Raw genomic sequence first — 19,166 nt, 5'->3', positions numbered from 1 at the left:
CTGTTTTCACCTGCGGCTACTGCCGCTTCACGATGTAAAGATGGCAGCAGCACTATGAGATGTCAGGGATCTTTTTACACCCATTTTGAATACAATAATTTCTTACCCTCTTTTCATGTAGAGTGCAGGAAATTTTTTATTATCTGAGTAAGATCTGACACTGAATATGAGAGATCTAACAGTGGAAAATGAGAGAAGTAAAAGGACTGTGGGTGCATTGGTGGAAATGAGGCCTGTGTAGCACTGAAATGGCAACAGGGAAGGGAGCAGGTCGGTAACGGACAATGGCTAATGAAGGCTGAGGTCAGGGCTGTTATGGGAATGTAGGATATATTGTAGGGAGAGTTCCCACCTACGCAATTCAGAAAAGTTGGTGTTGGTGGGAAGGATCCAGATGGCACAGGCAGTGAAGCAGTCACTGAAATGAAAAACATCATGCTGGGCAACGTGCTCAATAAGTGGATGGTTCAGCTGTTGGTCAAAGTTTGTCGGTGGCCATTCATGGGGACAGGAAGCTTGTTGGTTGTCATGCCCACATAGAATGCAGCACAGTAGTTGCTGCCTAGCTTGTAGATCGCATTACTGGTTTCACAGGCAGCTCTGCCTTTGATGGGATAGGTGATGCTTGTGACCCCACTGGAGTAGGTGGTGGCAATGGGAGGATGTATGGGACAGATCTTGCATCTAGGTCTATTACAGCGATATGAGCCATGAGGCAAGGGGTTGGAAGCAGGGGCTGTGTCGAATGGACAATGATATTGTAGAGATTCAGTGGGTGGCAGAATACCACTGTTGGAGGAGTGGGACGGATAGTGGGTAGGACATTCCTCATTTCAGGGCACAACGAGAGGTAGTCGAAACTCTGACGGAGTCACTTGCTTCAGTCTTAGGTGATACTGAGTCATGAGGGTAATGTTCCTCTGTGGCCAGACAATGGGATTTTTGGAGGTGGTGGATGAGTGTAGAGAGATGCATGAGACACCTGTTTTTGTACAAGGATGGGAAGGTACTTACAGTCTGTGAAGGCCTCAATAAGACACGTGGTATATTTCGATAGAGACTGCTCATCACTACAGATGCGACAGCCACAGGACGCTAGACTGTGTGGAAGGGACTTCTTGGTATGGAATGAGTGGCAGCTGTCGAAGTGGAGGTATTGCGGGTGGTTGGTTGGTCTGATGTGGATGGAGGTACTGATGTAGCTATCTTTGACGTGGAGGTCAACATCGAAGAAGGTGGATTGTTGGGTTAAGGAGGACCATGTGAAGTGACTGGGAGAAAAGTGTTTATGTTCTGGAGCAATGTGGATAGCGTGCTCTCACCCTCAATCCAAATCGCGATGGTGTCATCAATGAATCTGATACAAGTGACGAGTTTGTGATTCTGGATGCTTAGAAAAGATTCCTCTACCTGGCCCACGAATAGGTTGGCATAGGATGGTGCCATGCGGATGCCCATAGCCATACCCCAGATTTGTTTGCAGCTGATGCCTTCACAGGAGAAGTAATTGTGGGTGAGGATATATTTGGTCATGGAGACTAGGAAGAAGGTCATAAGTTCTGAATCCATTGGGTGTTGGGAAAATAGCACTCAACAGCACCAAGGCAATGGGTATTAGGGATGTTCTTGTAAAGGGAGGTAGCATCAATAGTGATTAGCAGAGTACCATGTGGTTAAAGAACTGTGGAGAGCTGGTGGAGGAAATGGTTGGTATCCTTTATATAGGAGGGTAGGTTACAGGTAATAGGTTACGGTTTTGGTCTATGAGAGCAGAAATTCTCTCTGTGGGGGCCCGGTAACTGGCCGCAATGGGGTGTCCTGAGTGGTTGGGTTTATGGACTTTAGAAAGCATGTAGAAGGAAGTGTGCAGCGAGTGGTAGCGCTGAGCAGAGAGGTGGACTCTGCGGAGAGGTTCTGGGTTGGGCCTAAGACTTTGAAGCGAGACTGGAGATCCTGCTGGATTTCTGGAATGTGGTCAGTGTGACAACAGCTGTGGGTGGATGAATCTGACAGCCGGCAAACCAACAGTGGAGGAGCCTTTGGCAGCAGGTAGGATTATAAGTTTGGGATCAGTTTCTAGGTGGTGGATTGCAGGTCTATCTGCAGATGTAAGGTTAGTTTGCATGTTGAGGGATTTGGTGTCCATCTTCTCCTCCTACACGAGTCAGGACACAAGCATCACCTATCCCTTCAAAGACAGGGCTACCTGCGAAACCACTAATGTGACCTACAAGCTAAGCAGCAACAACTGTGCTGCATTCTACATGGGCATGACAATCAACAACCTGTCTCTCCACATTCTGACTGCAACTAACTGCCCTAACCTCTTCCATTCTTGTCCCTGTATGCTCCAACAAGCAGCACTTTAACATCCCCCATACCTTCCCTGCTATTCCTCCCTCTCTCTGGATTAGGTCTCTTCAATGCTTTGGGCTTAACCATTCACGAGGAAGTGAATCAAATTCAGACAGACATTCCAAATGGAAAGTTAGATCAGCTGTTGGAAAAATATGATGATATTTTTTCCAGAGCATTATTGATTCATATCCTACTTCCAAGCCAGAAGAACGGATGTCAAAATTAACAGGTGGTGTGAACTTTCCCAAGCTGGACCTTAAAGAAGCATATCTGCAAATCCCTTTGGACAAAGATATAACACAGCCTTATGCTGATAAATGCCCCATTTGATCTCTACGTTGCAAAAGGTTACCCTTTGGAATAGCCAGCACACCGTGTTTGTTCCAGTGATATTTAGAACAATTAATCTGGATGGCTCCAAATGCTGTGAAGTACCTTGATAATGCAACTGTCTTGGGCACAACTCCACAGGAGCTCTTACAGAATGCATTTTCAAGATGCCACAATAAATTTGAAACGTAACAAAGTCAAGTGAATCTCACTTCAATGTGAACTTCAATACAAGTGCCACATACTGTCTGCAAACAACATCAAGCTAACACTGCAACATGTTGATGCCATTAAAAACCTTCAAGCCCAAAAAGATGTCAAGCAATTACATTCCATAGTAGTATAAATAACTTGGTATTGGATTATTGGATGTTTCTCCCTCATGATCTATCAGTGAACCACTGCACAAGTTGTTATGTAAATGCCCTAAACAGACATGGTACATTTAATAAATTAAAACAAGTTTGCTTGATGCCAAATGTCCTACAACTTATGATCCGAGCAAAATGCTCACAACTGCTGCTGATGCTTCAGACTATGGCATAGGAGCCATTCTGTCATATCGACATTATGGTTGTGAACGACCAATTGTGTTCACTTCAAAGACTTTAACAGTGGCACAAAGATATTACAGTCAGATTGAGGAGGCGGCTCTCATGACTATATCAGCAGTCAAGAAATTTCATGGTTACATTTACAAACATAAATTTAGCCACCTTGCAGACCACAAATGTTCAGTGGCTGTCTTTGGACTGTTCCAACATGAACAGCTCATTGCTTTCACATCTATCGATATGGCGAGATAGAGGCACACTCAGCTGCTGCCTGTTTTTCGAAAGATATCAGTTCAGACACTGTGAAAAATTTCCCTTTAAACTCAAATTTAATTGCCAAACTTGTGCCTAAAGACCCTGTTTTGAGTAAGATCAAACAGTACACTCAAACAGAAGGTACTAATGATAAGAAGTTACTTAATCAGCCAGATATTAAAACTTACTGGAACATGAGGCAAACACTTACAGTGAAGAAAGGTGTCATTATTTTACATTCAGACTCAGGCAAGACATGTGTGGTTGCCCCTGGGACGCTTCAATCTCAGGTACTACTGATGCTACATCAATGCCATTGGGACATAGTTCATACTAAATGCATTGGCAGAGAGCAATGCTACTGGAAAAGTATTAACAACAACACTGAAATGATGTTAGTTAGATGTCACTCATTGTTGTGGTCTTCAGTCTAATGACTGGTTTGATGCAGCTCTCCATGCTACTCTATCCCGCGCCAATTTTCTCATCTTCGAGTAAGTACTGCAACACACATATCTCTGTGATTTTTATCCCCCACACTTCCTTCCAATACTACATTTGTGATCCTCTGAGATCTCAGAATGTGTCCTTTCAACTGATCCCTTCTTTTAGTGAAGTTGTGCCACAAATTTCTTGTCTCCCAATTCTATTTGGTACCTCTCACTAGTTACGTGATCTACCCAACTAATCTTCAGCATTCTCCTGCAGCACCACATTTTAAAAGTTTCCTTACTCTTATTGTCCAAACAGTTTATCGCCCATGTTTCACTTCCATACGTGGCTACACTCCAGACAAAATTGCTCAGAAAGGACTTACTAACACTTACATCTATATTCGATGTCAACAAATTTCTGTTCTTCAGACACACTTTTCTCGCCACTGAGAGTCTACATTTATATCTCTTCACTATGATCATCATTGGTTATTTTGCTGCCCAAATAGCAAAACTCTTCTACTACTCTTAGTGACTAGTTACCTGATCTCATTCCTGCTATATAACTTGATTTAATTCACCTACCTTCCATTGTCATTGTTTTGCTTTCTGTTGACATTCATTTTATCTTCATCCTTTCAAGTCACTGTCCATTCCATTCAACTGCTCTTGCAAGTACTTTGCTGTCTCAGGAAGAATTATGATGTCATCAACAAACCTCAAACTTTTTATTTCTTCTCCCTGAACTTCTACTCCAGTTTTTCTTTTGTTTCCTTCACTTCTTGCTCAATGTACAGATTGAGTAACATTGGGGATAGGCTACAACCCCATATCAATCCCTTCTCAACTGCTGCTTCCTTTTCAATGTCTCTTCACCCACTATATTTTATTATGCCTGCTACCTTCAGAATTTCAAAGGAGTATTCCAGTCAACATTGTCAAATGTGTTCTCTAAGTCTACGAATGCTGTAAATGTAGGTTTGTATCTCCTTAACTTACCTTCTAAAATAAGTCGTAGGGTCAGATTGCCTCAAATGTTCCCACATTTTTCCAAAATTGAAACTGGTCTTACCTGAGTCAGTTTCTACCAGTTCTTTCATTGTTCTGTATAGAATTCATGTTAATATTTTGCAACCATGACTTATTAAACTGAGAGTTTAGTAATTCTTACACCTGCCAGAACCTGCTCTCTTTGGAATTGGAATTTTTACATTCTTCTTCCTCCCCCCATGAACCATGGACCTTGCCATTGGTGGGGAGGCTTGTGTGCCTCAGTGATACACATAGCCGTACCGTAGCTGCAACCACAACTGAGGGGTATCTGTTGAGAGGTCAGACAAACATGTTGTTCCTGAAGAGGGGCAGCATCCTTTTCAGTAGTCGCAGGGACAACAGTCTGGATGATTGACTGATCTGGCCTTTTAACACTAACCAAAATGGACTTGCTGTGCTGGTACTGCGAACGGATGAAAGCAAGGGGAAACTACAGCCGTAATTTTTCCCGAGGGCATGCAGCTTTACTGTATGATTAAATGATGATGGCGTCCTCTTGGGTAAAATATTTCGGAGGTAAAATAGTCCCCCATTCAGATCTCCGGGCGGGGACTACTCAGGAGGACGTCGTTATCAGGAGAAAGAAAACTGGCGTTCTACGGATCGGAGCGTGGAATGTCAGATCCCTTAATCGAGCAGGTAGGTTAGAAAATTTAAAAAGGGAAATGGATAGGTTAAAGCTAGATATAGTGGGAATTAGTGAAGTTCGGTGCCAGGAGGAACAAGACTTTTGGCCAGGTGAATACAGGGTTATAAATACAAAATCAAATAGGGGTAATGCAGGAGTAGGTTTAATAATGAATAAAAAAATAGGAGTGCGGGTAAGCTACTACAAACAGCATAGTGAACGCATTATTGTGGGCAAGATAGACACGAAGCCCACGCCTACTACAGTAGTACAAGTTTATATGCCAACTAGCTCTGCAGATGATGAAGAAATTGATGAAATGTATGATGATATAAAAGAAATTATTCAGGTAGTGAAGGGAGACGAAAATTTAATAGTCATGGGTGAATGGAATTCGACAGTAGGAAAAGGAAGAGAAGGACATGTAGTAGGTGAATATGGATTGGGGGGAAGAAATGAAAGAGCAAGACACCTGGTAGAATTTTGCACAGAGTATAACTTGATGATAGCTAACAGTTGGTTCAAGAATCATGAAAGAAGGTTGTATACATGGAAGAACCCTGGAGATACTAACAGGTTTCAGATAGATTATATTATGGTAAGACAGAGATTTAGGAACCAGGTTTTAAATTGTAAGACATTTCCAGGGGCAGATGTGGACTCTGACCACAATCTATTGGTTATGAACTGTAGATTGAAACTGAAGAAACTGCAAAAAGGTGGGAATTTGAGGAGATGGGACCTGGATAAACTGAAAGAACCGAGTTTCAGGCAGAGCACAAGGGAACAATTGACAGGAATGGAGGAAAGAAATACAGTAGAAGATGAATGGGTAGCTATGAGAGATGAAATAGTGAAGGTAGCAGAGGATCAAGTAGGTAAAAAGAAAAGGGCTAATAGAAATCCTTGGTAACAGAAGATATATTGAATTTAATTGATGAAAGGAGAAAATATAAAAATGCAGTAAATGAAGCAGGCAAAAAGGAATACAAATGTCTCAAAAATGAGATCAACAGTAAGTGCAAAATGACTAAGCAGGGATGGCTAGAGGACAAATGTAAGAATGAAGAGGTGCATATCACTAGGATTAAGATAGATACTGCCTACAGGAAAATTAAAGAGACCTTTGGAGAAAAGAGAAACACCTGCATGAATATCAAGAGCTCAGATGGAAACCCAGTTCTAAGCAAAGAAGGGAAAGCAGAAAGGTTGAAGGAGTATATTGAGGGTCTATACAAGGGCGATGTTCTTGAGGACAATATTATCGAAATGGAAGAGGATGTAGATGAAGATGAAATGGGAGATATAATACTGCATGAAGAGTTTGACAGAGCACTGAAATACGTAAGTCGAAACAAGGCCCTGGGAGTAGACAACATTCCATTAGAACTACTGACAGCCTTGGGAGAGCCAGGCCTAACAAAAGTCTACGATCTAGTGAGCAAGATGTATGAAACATGCGAAATACCCTCGGACTTCAAGAAAAATCTAATAATTCCAATCCCAAAGAAAGCATGTGTTGAAAGATGTGAAAATTACCAAACTATCAGTTTAATAAGCCATGGCTGCAAAATACTAACACAAATTCTTTACAGACGAATGGAAAAACTGGTAGGAGCCGACCTCGGGGAAGATCAGTTTGGATTCCGTGGAAATGTTGGAACACGTGAGGCAATACTGACCCTACCACTTTTCTAAGAAGATAAGAGTAAGGAAAGGCAAACCTACGTTTCTAGCATTTGTAGACTTAGAGGAAGCTTTTGACAGTGTTGACTGGAATACTCTCTTTCAAGTTCTGAAGGTGGCAGGGGTAAAATACAGGGAGAAAAAGGCTATTTACAATTTGTACAGAAACCAGACTGCAATTATAAGAGTCGAGGGGCATGAAACGGAAGCAGTGGTTGGGAAGGGAGTGAGACAAGGTTGTAGCCTATCCCAGATGTTATTCAATCTGTATATTGAGCAAGCAGTAAAGGAAACAAAAGAAAAATTCAGAGTAGGAACTAGAATCCATGGAGAAGAAATAAAAACTTTGAGGTTTGCCAACAACATTGTACTTCTGTCAGAGACAGCAAAGCACCTGGAAGAGCAGCTGAACAGAATGGACAGTGTCTTGAAAGGAGGATATAAGATGAACATAAACAAAAGCAAAACATGGATAATGGAATGTAGTTTAATTAAATCCGGAGATGCTGCGGGAATCAGATTAGGAAATGAGATGCTTAAAGTAGTAAATGAGTTTTGCTATTTGGGGAGCAAAATAACTGATGATGGTTGAAGTATAGAGGATATAAAATGTAGACTCACGATGGCAAGGAAAGAGTTTCTGAAGAAGAGAAATTTGTTAACATCGAGTATAGATTTAAGTGCCAGGAAGACATTTCCAAAAGTATTTGTATGGAGTGTAGCCATGTATGGAAGTGAAATGTAGACGATAAATAGTTTAGACAAGAAGAGAATAGAAGATTTTGAAATGTGGTGCTACAGAAAAATGCTGAAGATCAGATGGGTAGATCACATAACTAATGAGTAGGTATTGAACAGAATTGGGGAGAAGAGAAATTTGTGGCGCAACTTGACTAGGAGAAGGGGTCAGTTGGTAGGACATATTCTGAGGCATCAAGGGATCACCAATTTAGTATTGGTGGGCATCTTGGAGAGTAAAAATCTTAGAGGGAGACCAAGAGATGAATACACTAAACAGATTCAGAAGGATGTATGTTGCAGTAGGCACTGGGAGATGAAGAGGCTTGCACAGGATAGAGTAGCATGGAGAGCTGCATCAAACCAGTCTCTGGACTGAAGACCACAACAATAACAACATTCTTCTTAAAACCTGAGGGTATTCCGCCTGTCTCATACATCTTGCACATCAGTTGGAAGAGTTTTGTCATTTCTGCCTCTCCCAAGGTTATCAGTATGTCTGATGGAATGTCACATAATCCCAGGCTTCATTTCCGCTTATGTCATTCAGTGGTATGTCAAATTCTTCTCTCAGTATCGTATCTCCCATCTCATCCTCTCCCACTTATATAATATTGCCTTGAAGTTCATCTCCCTTGTATAGACCCACTATAAACCTTCCACCTTTCAGATTTCCATTCTTTGCTTATGACCGGTCTTCCATCTGAGCTCTTGATATTCGTACAGTTGCTTCTCTTTTCTCCATAGGCCACTTTAATTTTCCTCTATGCGATATCTATCGCTGCGTGCCCTAGGGAAAAGTTATAGCTACCATCATAGTACCAGCACAGAAAGGTTGTTTCAGCTGATGTTACAAGACCATAACAGTCAATCTCCTGCAACTACTGAAAAGGCTGCTGTCCCTCCTCAGAAACCACACATTTGTCCGGCCTCTCAACAGATACCCGTCCACTGTGGTTGCACCTATACTACAGCTATCCATATTGCTGAGGCACGCAAGCCATCCCACTAATTGTGAGGTCTATGGTTCGTGGGATGGAAAGATGTAAAAAGTATCAGGCAGCTTGACCTTGGTAACATTTTCCGTTGTCACAGGCATCAGAAACATGGTAACATCTGTATACTGATTCCGTAGGACCATTTCTTGAAAGCTACTGGCCCACCTCATCAATACTTTCTCAAAATTTCCATTTGTCATCGATATCTTCAACAAAGACTATTCAGGCTTTTGAAGGATTGCCAAAATCTATTATCACTGACAAGGGCACAAATTTTCTTCTCAGGAATTTAAACTGTTTTGTAAAACCAACAGCATTACACAGTTCAGAACCGTTATCCTGAAGCCAATGGCCACGTTGAAAGATTTGTACATACTTTCAGACCACACATGACAAAGCTCTTTTATTGATGCTCCACTCTCAGTACAGACACACTCCACATTATGCATGACCTCCAGCAGAGAAACTTCATGAAAGACTGCATCAAACATTATTGCCAATTTTAAAGCCACTCGTGTATCTGCATCCACAAGCTGAGCTTTGACAACAATTTAAACAAATTTTATCTAGACTACTCACTTCAATGTACAAGTAAGGGCAAAAGACAAAGGTACCAGGCATAATTATAAAGCAGCTCAGCAATATCATGTTTAAAATTAAATGTTCAAATGGAGCTGCAACTTGCCATAGAAATCAAATCATGCTCTTATGTGCATACATACAGAACTCATAGGCAGGCTGCTTTCTTCTACTGAATCAGAAGACCTACATGCAGGAAGCTGTCTGCGGGAACTCCAACATGACCACCACAAATATGTGTGCACTTGGGCACATGCGCACCCACACACACACACACATTACACTCAACTGTTAGACTTCCACACACGGCTCATACTTTGCAAAGGGAAGATGTCTGCGGGTGCGAAGAAGATGAAAAAACCTTTCCAATTAGGTGGCTGAACCTGTCCTTCGGGGTCTCCCAGCCATTCATACCGTACACCTTTACCTTTGCTCCATGCTAATTTCTGGGGAACATACTGTTACTAAATATGCTCACATGGGATTGCAGCTTTTGCAGTTCCACAGAAAAAGAAATATTATTATGGATGGTGCAACAGCTAGGAAAACAATATACAAAAAACAGAGTAGACTATCTTTTGTAATGTATCCTACATGCCAAATTTACAATGAAAGACAGTTGCCTGTGATATCGCAATACTTTACTCTTGTTGATCTATTCATTGTACATCATTGATAAAGAGCCTCATGGAAAGCCCCTACCTGCCTAACTGTGAAAACTGAGCGTCCCACATGTCTGATCCCAGCTACTAGCTGTCAGGTGCTAGTGGGTGTCATGTCTTGTGAACTACTATCATGGAACAGCCTGCAGAATGTGTGACAGCATTAGAGTCATGTACTACAACAAGGTATTTAATCTAATGAATGACAAAGTACTAATGCAGTTCTCCACAGTGGTAGATGTCTCCTATTCAACTGGTCATCTTTCCCATAATTCCCCTAAATTCATCATCATCATCATCATCATCATCATCTTGGACAGTTTCCAGCCACTGGCTGGGTCTGTCGGGAACACAAGCCTCTCCATCGTGTTCTGTCTTTCCACCATTCCCCCTCTTCCACCTTCGTCCAGTTCTCTCCTCTTCTCGTCACACATTCCTTCACTCCCTTCACCCATCTATCTCTTGGTCTTCCCCTGGGCCTCTTCCCCTCCAGTTGCAGATCAAACATCCTCTTTGGAATTCTTCCCTCATCCATTCTCTTCATGTGTCCATACCACTGCAGTCTTGATTTTTCTATCCTGTCCTGTACTGGTTCCTCCTTTAGTCTTTCCCTCACATACACATTTCGCAATCTGTCTCGTCTTGTTACACTCAACCTGCTCCTCTGGAACTTCATTTCACTAGCTTGTATTCCACTTTTGTCGCTTTTGTGCATTACCCATGTCTCACTTCCGTATGCCAATATGGGGACAAAGTAGGTTCGGTATATAATTCCCTTGGATTTCTGTGGCACCTCCTTGCTCCAAATAAGCCCCCTAATGCATTTGAAGAACTGCCCTGCTTTTCTGCACCTTTCATTTATTTCCATTGCGTTTCCCCCCTTACTTTCAATCATGCTTCCCAGGTACTTGAAGTTCTCTACCACTTGTAGTTTTTCCCCTCCACAAGTTATATCCACATTTGGCCTATTCTTCTTCCTTGTTGTGACAATTATTTCACTTTTCTTTGCAGAGAAATGCATTCCATATTGTGCTGCTGTTGCCTCCCATACATCTAACTGCTCTTGCACCTCCTCCTCGCAATTTCCCCATTGATCTTCCCGGTCTGAAACCATACTGCTCCTCTTGCAGTCTACTTTCAATACTGCTTCTTATTCTCTTCTCCAGGATCTTTTCATAGATTTTTCCACAGTGGCATAGCAGGGTGATTCCTCTGTAGTTCTCACATCTCCTTTTATCCCCTTTCTTGAAGATCGGGACTATAATTCCTTTCTTCCAATCCTCAGGAATTCTGTTCTCCTTCCACACCACCCTCAGCACTCTGTATAGCCACTGGGTTCCTACTTCTCCTGCTGCTCGTATCATATCCACTGTTACTTCGTCCCAACCTGGTGCCTTGCCCCCTTTCATCCTCTTTATGGCTTCTTCCACTTCATTCCAAGTTAGATCATCAATTTCCCCACTATTATAATCGTCTGCTGCCTTAGGTTCTCCATCGCTGTTAGTTACCCGCTTGACGGCATTCAACAGATCTTCAAAGTACTCCTTCCAAATCTTTTTGAGCTCATGCATTTCCTCCACAACTCTTCCATTATTATCCATGATCCTCAGGCACTCGCTTCTGTCGTTCCTCTTATTTCTTACCATGGTGTAAAGTACTTTTTTGTTCCCTTCACTGTTCTCTTCTAACATTCTTGTCCATTTTTCCATCCACTTCTTCTTCTCCGCCCTTACTATGGTCTGTGCCGCTTTCTTGCTTCCCTTATATTTTACCCTAGCTTCCTCTGTTCGGGTCTGGAACCATTCTCTGAAGGCTTTGTTCTTTCGAAGTACTGCCTCTTTACATATGTTGTTCCACCATGGGGTTTCCTTACTTCTCCTCTTTGTGGTAGTTCTTCCGCACACAGTCTCAGCTGCCTCAACTAGAGCGCTCTTAAAATCTCCCCATTCTTCTTCCACTGTTCTCTGATCTTCCTTTGGCAGCTTCTTCCTGATCAGTGTCTGGTACTGGGTCCTCCGTTCATCCTCTTTCAGCATCCATGTCTTCAACCTTTTCTCCTGTATGTCTGTTGCTCTCCTATCTTTTTTCTCTCTGAGGGTGGCTACCAACAGCCGATGGTCACTATCTAAGGCCTCAGATGGAATGACCTTAACATCTGTGAGGCTGCTCATCATCTGCCTATCCACTAGTACATAGTCTACTACTGAAGTTTGGGACCAGTCTCCACTGTACCAAGTTATTTTGTGGCTACTTCTCTTCTTGTACCAGGAATTTGCGATCGCCAGCCCATTCCTGTTGCAGAATTCCAGCAACAATTTTCCTTCTCTATTTTGGTTCCCCCAGCCCTCTGGTCCCATTATCTCCTCGAATCCTTTCCTGTCTGTGCCAACATGTGCATTGAGGTCCCCTATTATAATCTGATTACCTCCATTTGGCTGCTTTTGCATGTCATCTTCAAATTCCTCCTTCTCCTGTTTTGTACACCCCACCTGTGGGGCATATGCTTGGATGATTTCAATGCTTTTTCCTTTCACTCGTACTCTGGCTTTTATCATTCGATCATTGATACCTTCCACCTCCTCCTGCAGACCCTCTCTGACCACTATTGCCACTCCATTTCTTCCCCTCTCATTCCCTGTCCAGTACAGTTTACATCCTTTACTTAGTGGTTTTTCACCAACTCCTCTCCACCTAGTCTCAGCAAGTCCCAAGATGTCCAATTTCCTCCTTTCCATCATTTCTACAATTTCTTCTAACTTCCCGGTTAGAGTCCTTACGTTTAAGGTGCCCAGTCGTAAACCACCTCGTAATTCTTTTCCACTGCTTGGTCGGTTTCCTGTAAATCCGTTCCGTGATCCGAGGCATGTTCCCTTTTTGAAAGCAGTTGATTTATCCACTACTGGCTTGCTAGGCCTATCGCAGCTTCACCAGAGCCCCCGTTAGCCGTCACATTTCAGGGTTCCCATAGGGCCTTCCCAGCTACCGTAGCGGTCCTGGGGCACACAAAGTCCCCGCTGTACATCGCCCCTATAGGCAGTCCCCTACTTTCTGCCGTTGCCCATCTCCCACGACTTGGACGAGGGGTTGGACTTATTACTTAAGGCAATTACTAAATTACTTAAGGCAAATGTACCAATTGTTTCTTTCGAAAAGAATAAGGTTGATTTTCTTCCCCTTTATTCCCCAAACCGAACGGGTGATCCATCTTGAACAGCCTCATCAGCAGTGTGTTAAATCTGCTGTAGTGAGAAGTGCAACCCGCAAAACAGTGCCAGTGTTCCATTCTGTGTGAGGCAAAAATTCAAACCAGACAGCTTACTAGCAGATCAACAGAGGGCAACACCAGTGGCTGAACCAGCAGCAGCTCTAAGGCAACGTACAGCCCCAATCAGCACATGCAGGCTGAACTATTTCCTGTTTCTGCCGAAACTACGTTTGAGCCAATTAAACAGAAGACCCAATCAAACGGAAGTGTCAATCCGCAAGACGACTTTTTTTGGCCTACAACACAATGCCTGCCGGCAGTTCCAGTGCAGCCAGTCATGCTGGGGAGACCTCTACTGGACTCACTACAGTGGTCCCCTCTACTCTTTACTGTTACCATGAATTGGGACTTGGCAAACAGGACACTGGCAAGTGGAGAAGACTGCTACATCTCCTACACTTGCAAAGTGTCAGACTTAGTGTCAGTATTACCAAATACATTCCTACAGACTTTAAAACCTGTGTCTGTTACTTTTTTACTTTTTGGAACTCGAGTTTATTTGAGCATTCAGTCATTCAAGAAAGTTTTTATTTTCTTTGTCTTCAGAAGGTAGTTATTGTGTTCATACCAAACCTGTGAAGTTATTTCTTGTGCTGCAAATAAAACTGTTTAATTGGTATACCTGGTAATGTTTCATGCGATATAACTGAAGGAAGGGCCATATCAAAATCCCAATCTTGCTTGCTTCCTTCCTTCCTTCCTTCCTTCCTTCCATGCCTTTAGTTTTAATGAAGAAGCCACTGGCTAAGTAAGCTGAGGTCAGCCACAACCACTGCCTAGGGTGACATGTAGTAGCAGTAAAGAGAGGATATTGTTACCTTAGGGGCTGATCCAGTCATACCAATGCACTGTAAAGTTTACCACATACTAGTACTGACAATGTTTAGTTGTAAAACAATATTTTTAAGGCAAAACAATAGGCTGAACAGAATACCAAAGAAATGTATCAGCATGGTTGCCACACAAACAGAGTGGTATTATGTAATAGCATGGAAAGTTTTGATTGTGAGGTAACAAGTGGCTGTAATGTTTCAGTAGGTACCATATGGTCAGTCATCTAGAATGAAATGGGAAAAACTGCTCCAAATCCAATTAAGAATAGCTGGATCAAGTAAAAAAAGTCAAATTCTCTTTTTATGTATCATTCTCCCTTCTGTTATATTCACAATAGTAAACCAATCAAGCAGACCTCAACTACTCATACTTCCTCCCATGAACCATGGACCTTGCCATTGGTGGGGAGGCTTGCGTGCCTCAGCGATACAGACATACCTTAGGGCCAATCGCAATGGAGGGGTATATGTTGAGAGGCTAGACAAATGACTGGTTCCGGAAGAGGGATAGCAGCCTTTTCAGCAGTTGCAGGGGCAACAGTCTGGATGATTTGATCTCTGGCCTTGTAACATAAACCAATACAGTCTTGCCGTGCTATAACTGTGAAAGTAAGGGGGAAACTACATTCACAATTTTTCACAAGGACATGCAGCTTTACTGTACGGTTAAATGATGATAGTATCCTCTTGGGTAAAATATTCCAGAGATACAACTCTCCTCCACTCAGATCTCTGGATGGGGACTACTCAGGATGATTTCATCGTCAGAAGAAACGAAACTGGCATTCTATGGATTGAAATGTTAAGATTCTTTAATCAGGCAGGGAGGCTAGAAAATTTAGAAAGGGAAACAATATTATGAGAAGGAAAGTTGCTACTGACCGTATAACGAAGATAGATACACACACACACACACACACACACACACACACACACACACACACGCGCGCGACTACACTCTCAGGCAACTGAAACCACACTGTGAGCAGCAGCACCAGTGCATGATGGGAGTGGCGACTGGGTGGGGGGTGAGGAGGAGGCTGGGGTGGGGGGGAGGAGTGACAGTATGGTAGGGGTGGTGGACTGTGAAGTGCTGCAGGTTAGACAGACGGCAGGGGAGAGGTGGAGATGAGGGGAGATGAGGGGAGGGGGGGAGTCACAGAAAAGGAGAGAAAGAAAGAGACTGGTTGTGGTGATGGAATGATGGTTGCACAGTGCTGGAATGGGAACAGGGAAGGGGCTGAATGGGTGAGGACAGTGACTAATGAAGGTTGAGGCCAGGAGGGTTACGAGAACATAGGGTGTATTGCTGGGAAAGTTCCCATCTGCACAGTTCCGAAAAAGTGATGGTGGTGGGAAGGATCCATCTGGCACAGGTTGTGAAGCAGTCATTGACATTGGCAGCGTGTTCAGCAACAGGGTGGTCTGCTTGTTTATTGGCCACAGACTGTCAGTGGCCATTCATGCGAGCAGACAGCTTGTTGGTTGTCATGCCTACATAGAATGCAGCACAGTGGTTGCAGCCTAGCTTGTAGACCCCATGACTGGTTTCACAGTTAGTTCTGCCTTTGATGGGATAGGTGATGTTAGTGACCGGACTGGAGTAGGTGGTGGTGGGATGATGTATGGGACAGGTCTGGCATCTAGGTCTATTACAGCGATATGAGCCATGAGGCAAGGGGTTGGAAGCAGGGGTTGTGTCGAATGGACAGTGATATTGTAGAGATTCAGTGGGTGGCAGAATACCACTGTGGGAGGAGTGGGAAGGATAGTGGGCAGGACATTTCTCATTTCAGGGCACGACGAGAGGTAATCATAACCCTGGCGAAGAAAGTAATTCAGTTGCTCCAGGCCTGGGTAGTACTGAGTAACAACGGGAATGCTGCTTTGTGACCGGACAGTAGAACTTTGGGAGGTGGTGGAAGACAGAAAGCTAAGGCATGGGAATTTATTTTTGTACAAGGTTGGGAGGATAATTATGGTCAGTGAAGGCTTCAGTCAGATCCTCGGTATATTTTGAGAGGGACTGCTTGTCACTGCAGATGCGATGACCACGAGTGGCTACGCTGTATGGAAGAGACTTCTTGGTTTGGAACGGGTGGTAGCTGTCGAAGTGGAGGTACTGCTGGTGGTTAGTAGGTTTGATACAAACGGAGGTACTGATGTGGCCAACTTTGAGGTCAAAGTGTAGGTGGCTTGTTGAGCTGGGTAGGACTAGGTGAAGCAAATTGGGGAGAAGTTGTTGAGGTTCTGGAGGAATTTGGATAGGGTGTCCTCCTCTTTGAACCAATAGCAAATATGTCATCGATGAATCTGAACCAGGTGAAGGGTTTAAGATTCTGGGATTTTAGGAAGGATTCCTCGACATGGTGCATGAACAGGTTGGCATAGGATGTGTCATTTGGGTTCCCATAACCATACGCCGAATTTGTTTGTAGGTAATGCCTTCAAAGAAGAATTAATTGTGTGTGAGGATATAGTTGGTCATGGTAACTAGGAAGGAGGTGGTTGGTTTGAAAACTGTCAGGCATTGGGAAAGGTAGTGTTCAATAGTGGTAAGGCCATGGACATTAGGAATGTTAGTGTACAGGGAGATGGCATCAATAGTGATGAGCAGGGCACTGTGTGGCAAAGGGATGGGAACTGTGGAGAGTCAGTGGAGGAAATACTTTGTAGGTTCCAGGATAGGTTGAAGTGTCGGTCTACGAGAGCAGATATTCTCGAGGGGGAGAGGGGGGGGGGCACAATGGGGTGTGCTGGGTGGTTCGGTTTATGAACTTTAGGAAGCATGTAGAAGGTAGGAGTGCAGGGAGTGGTAGGGGTGAGTAGAGAGATGGACTCTGGGGAGAGGTTCTAGGATGGGCCCAAGGATTTTAGTAGTGGCTGGAGATCCTGCTGGATTACTGGAATGGGGTCACTGTGGCAAGATTTATAGGTGGAAGTATTGGATAGCTGGTAGAGTCCTTCCACCAGGTAATCCTTGCAGTACAAAACAACAGTGATGGAGCCTTTGTCCACAGGTAGGATTATAAGCAGGTTTAATGATGTATAAGAAAATAGGAATGCGGGTAACCTACTATGAACAGCATAGTGAACGCAGTATACTAGCCAAGGTAGACATGCAGCTACCAACGGTACAAGTTTATACGCCAACTAGCTCCGCGGAGTGAAGAAACGTATGATGAGATAAACTAAATTATTCAGAGAGTGAAGTGTGATGGCGGTGGAATTCAACAGCATAAAAATGAAGAGAAAGAAAAATAGAAAAAAAATTGTAGCTAAATATGGACTGGTGGAAAGGAATGGAATAGGAAGCTGCCTGCTAGAATTCTACACAGAGCATAATTTAATCATTGCTAACACTTGGTTTAAGAATAGTGAAAGAAGGTTGTATGTGTGGAAGAGACCTGGACAGACAGGAATGTTTCAGATTGATTATATAATGGTAAGAAACGTATTTCAGATGTAGATTTTAAATTGTAAGATATTAAAAGGGGCATGTGTGTACTCTGACCAGAATTTATTGGTTATCAACTGTACATTACTACAGAAGAAATTGCAAAAAGGTGGGAAATTAATGAGATGGGTCATGGATAAGCTGAAAGAACCCTACGTCCTTGAAAGTTTCAGAGGGAGCATTAGGCAACAATTGACAAGAACTGGGAAAAGGAATATAGCAGAAAATGAATGGGCAGCTTTGAAAGGTGAAATAGTTAACACTGCAGAGGATCAAATACATAAAAAAAGAAAGCCTATAAGAAACCCTTGGATAACACAGAATATATCGAATTTAACTGATGAAAGGAGAAGACATAAAAAAAACAGTATATGAAGCAGGTGAAATGAATACAAAATCTAAAAAATTAGGTTGACATGAAGTACAAAATGGTTGAGCAGAAATGCCTGGGGGGCAAATATAAGGATCTAGAAGCATATTTCACTAGTGCAGAGAAAGATAATGCATACAGGAACATTAAAGAGGTCTTTGGGGACAAGAGAAGCAGCTGTATAAATATCAAGCACTCAGGTGAAAAACCAGTCCTATCCAAAGAAAACTACCAGTTTAATAAGTCATGGCTGCAAAATACTAAAATGATTTCTTTGCAGAAGAATGGAAAAACAGATAAAAGTCAAACTTGAGGAAGACCAGTTCGTATTCCAGAAAAGTGCAGGAACACTTGAGGCAATACTGATCCTACAACATATCTTAGAAGATAGGTTAAGGAAAGGCAAACCTATGTTTATAGCTTTTGTAGAATTAGAGAACACTTTTGACAATGCTGACTGGAATATTCTCTTTGAAATCCTGAAGGTATAATGGGTACAATACAGAGAACAAAAGGCTATTTACAACTTGTACAGAAGCCACATGGCAGTTATGAGTCAAGGGGTATGAAAGGGAAGCAGTGCTGGAGAGGGGAGTGAGACTGGGTTGTAGCCTCTCCTTGATGTTATTCTGTAGCTACACTGAGCAATGAAACATTTGGAGTAGGAATTGAAGTTCAGGGAGAAGAAATAAAAAGTTTGAGGTTTGCAGATGACACTGTAATTCTGTCGGAAACAGAAAAATAATTGGAAGAGGAGTTGAATGGAATGGACAGCGTCTTGAGAGGAGGATAAAGATGAATATCAACAAAAGCAAAACAATGATAATCGAATGCAGTCAAATTAAATCAGGTGACGCTGCAGGAATTACATTAGGAAACGAGATACTAAACATAGTAGATGAGTTTTGCTATTTGGGTAGAAAAATAACTGATGATGGCCGAAGTAGACAGTATATAAAATGTAGA

At 42.7% G+C, this 19,166-nt stretch overlaps 1 protein-coding gene across 14 annotated transcripts in view; it reads right to left on the bottom strand.

The window, feature by feature from the left end:
• The window catches only part of LOC124610699 (C-Jun-amino-terminal kinase-interacting protein 4), a 262,056-nt gene that overhangs the window by 157,202 nt on the left and 85,688 nt on the right, over positions 1 to 19,166 (bottom strand). The window lies entirely within an intron of this gene.

The sequence above is a fragment of the Schistocerca americana genome, chromosome 1 (assembly GCF_021461395.2).
Source record: "Schistocerca americana isolate TAMUIC-IGC-003095 chromosome 1, iqSchAmer2.1, whole genome shotgun sequence".
NCBI classification, from domain to species: domain Eukaryota; kingdom Metazoa; phylum Arthropoda; class Insecta; order Orthoptera; family Acrididae; genus Schistocerca; species Schistocerca americana.
The sequence above is the reverse complement of the archived record's forward strand: the minus strand, read 5'-3'. Positions and strand labels throughout refer to the sequence as shown.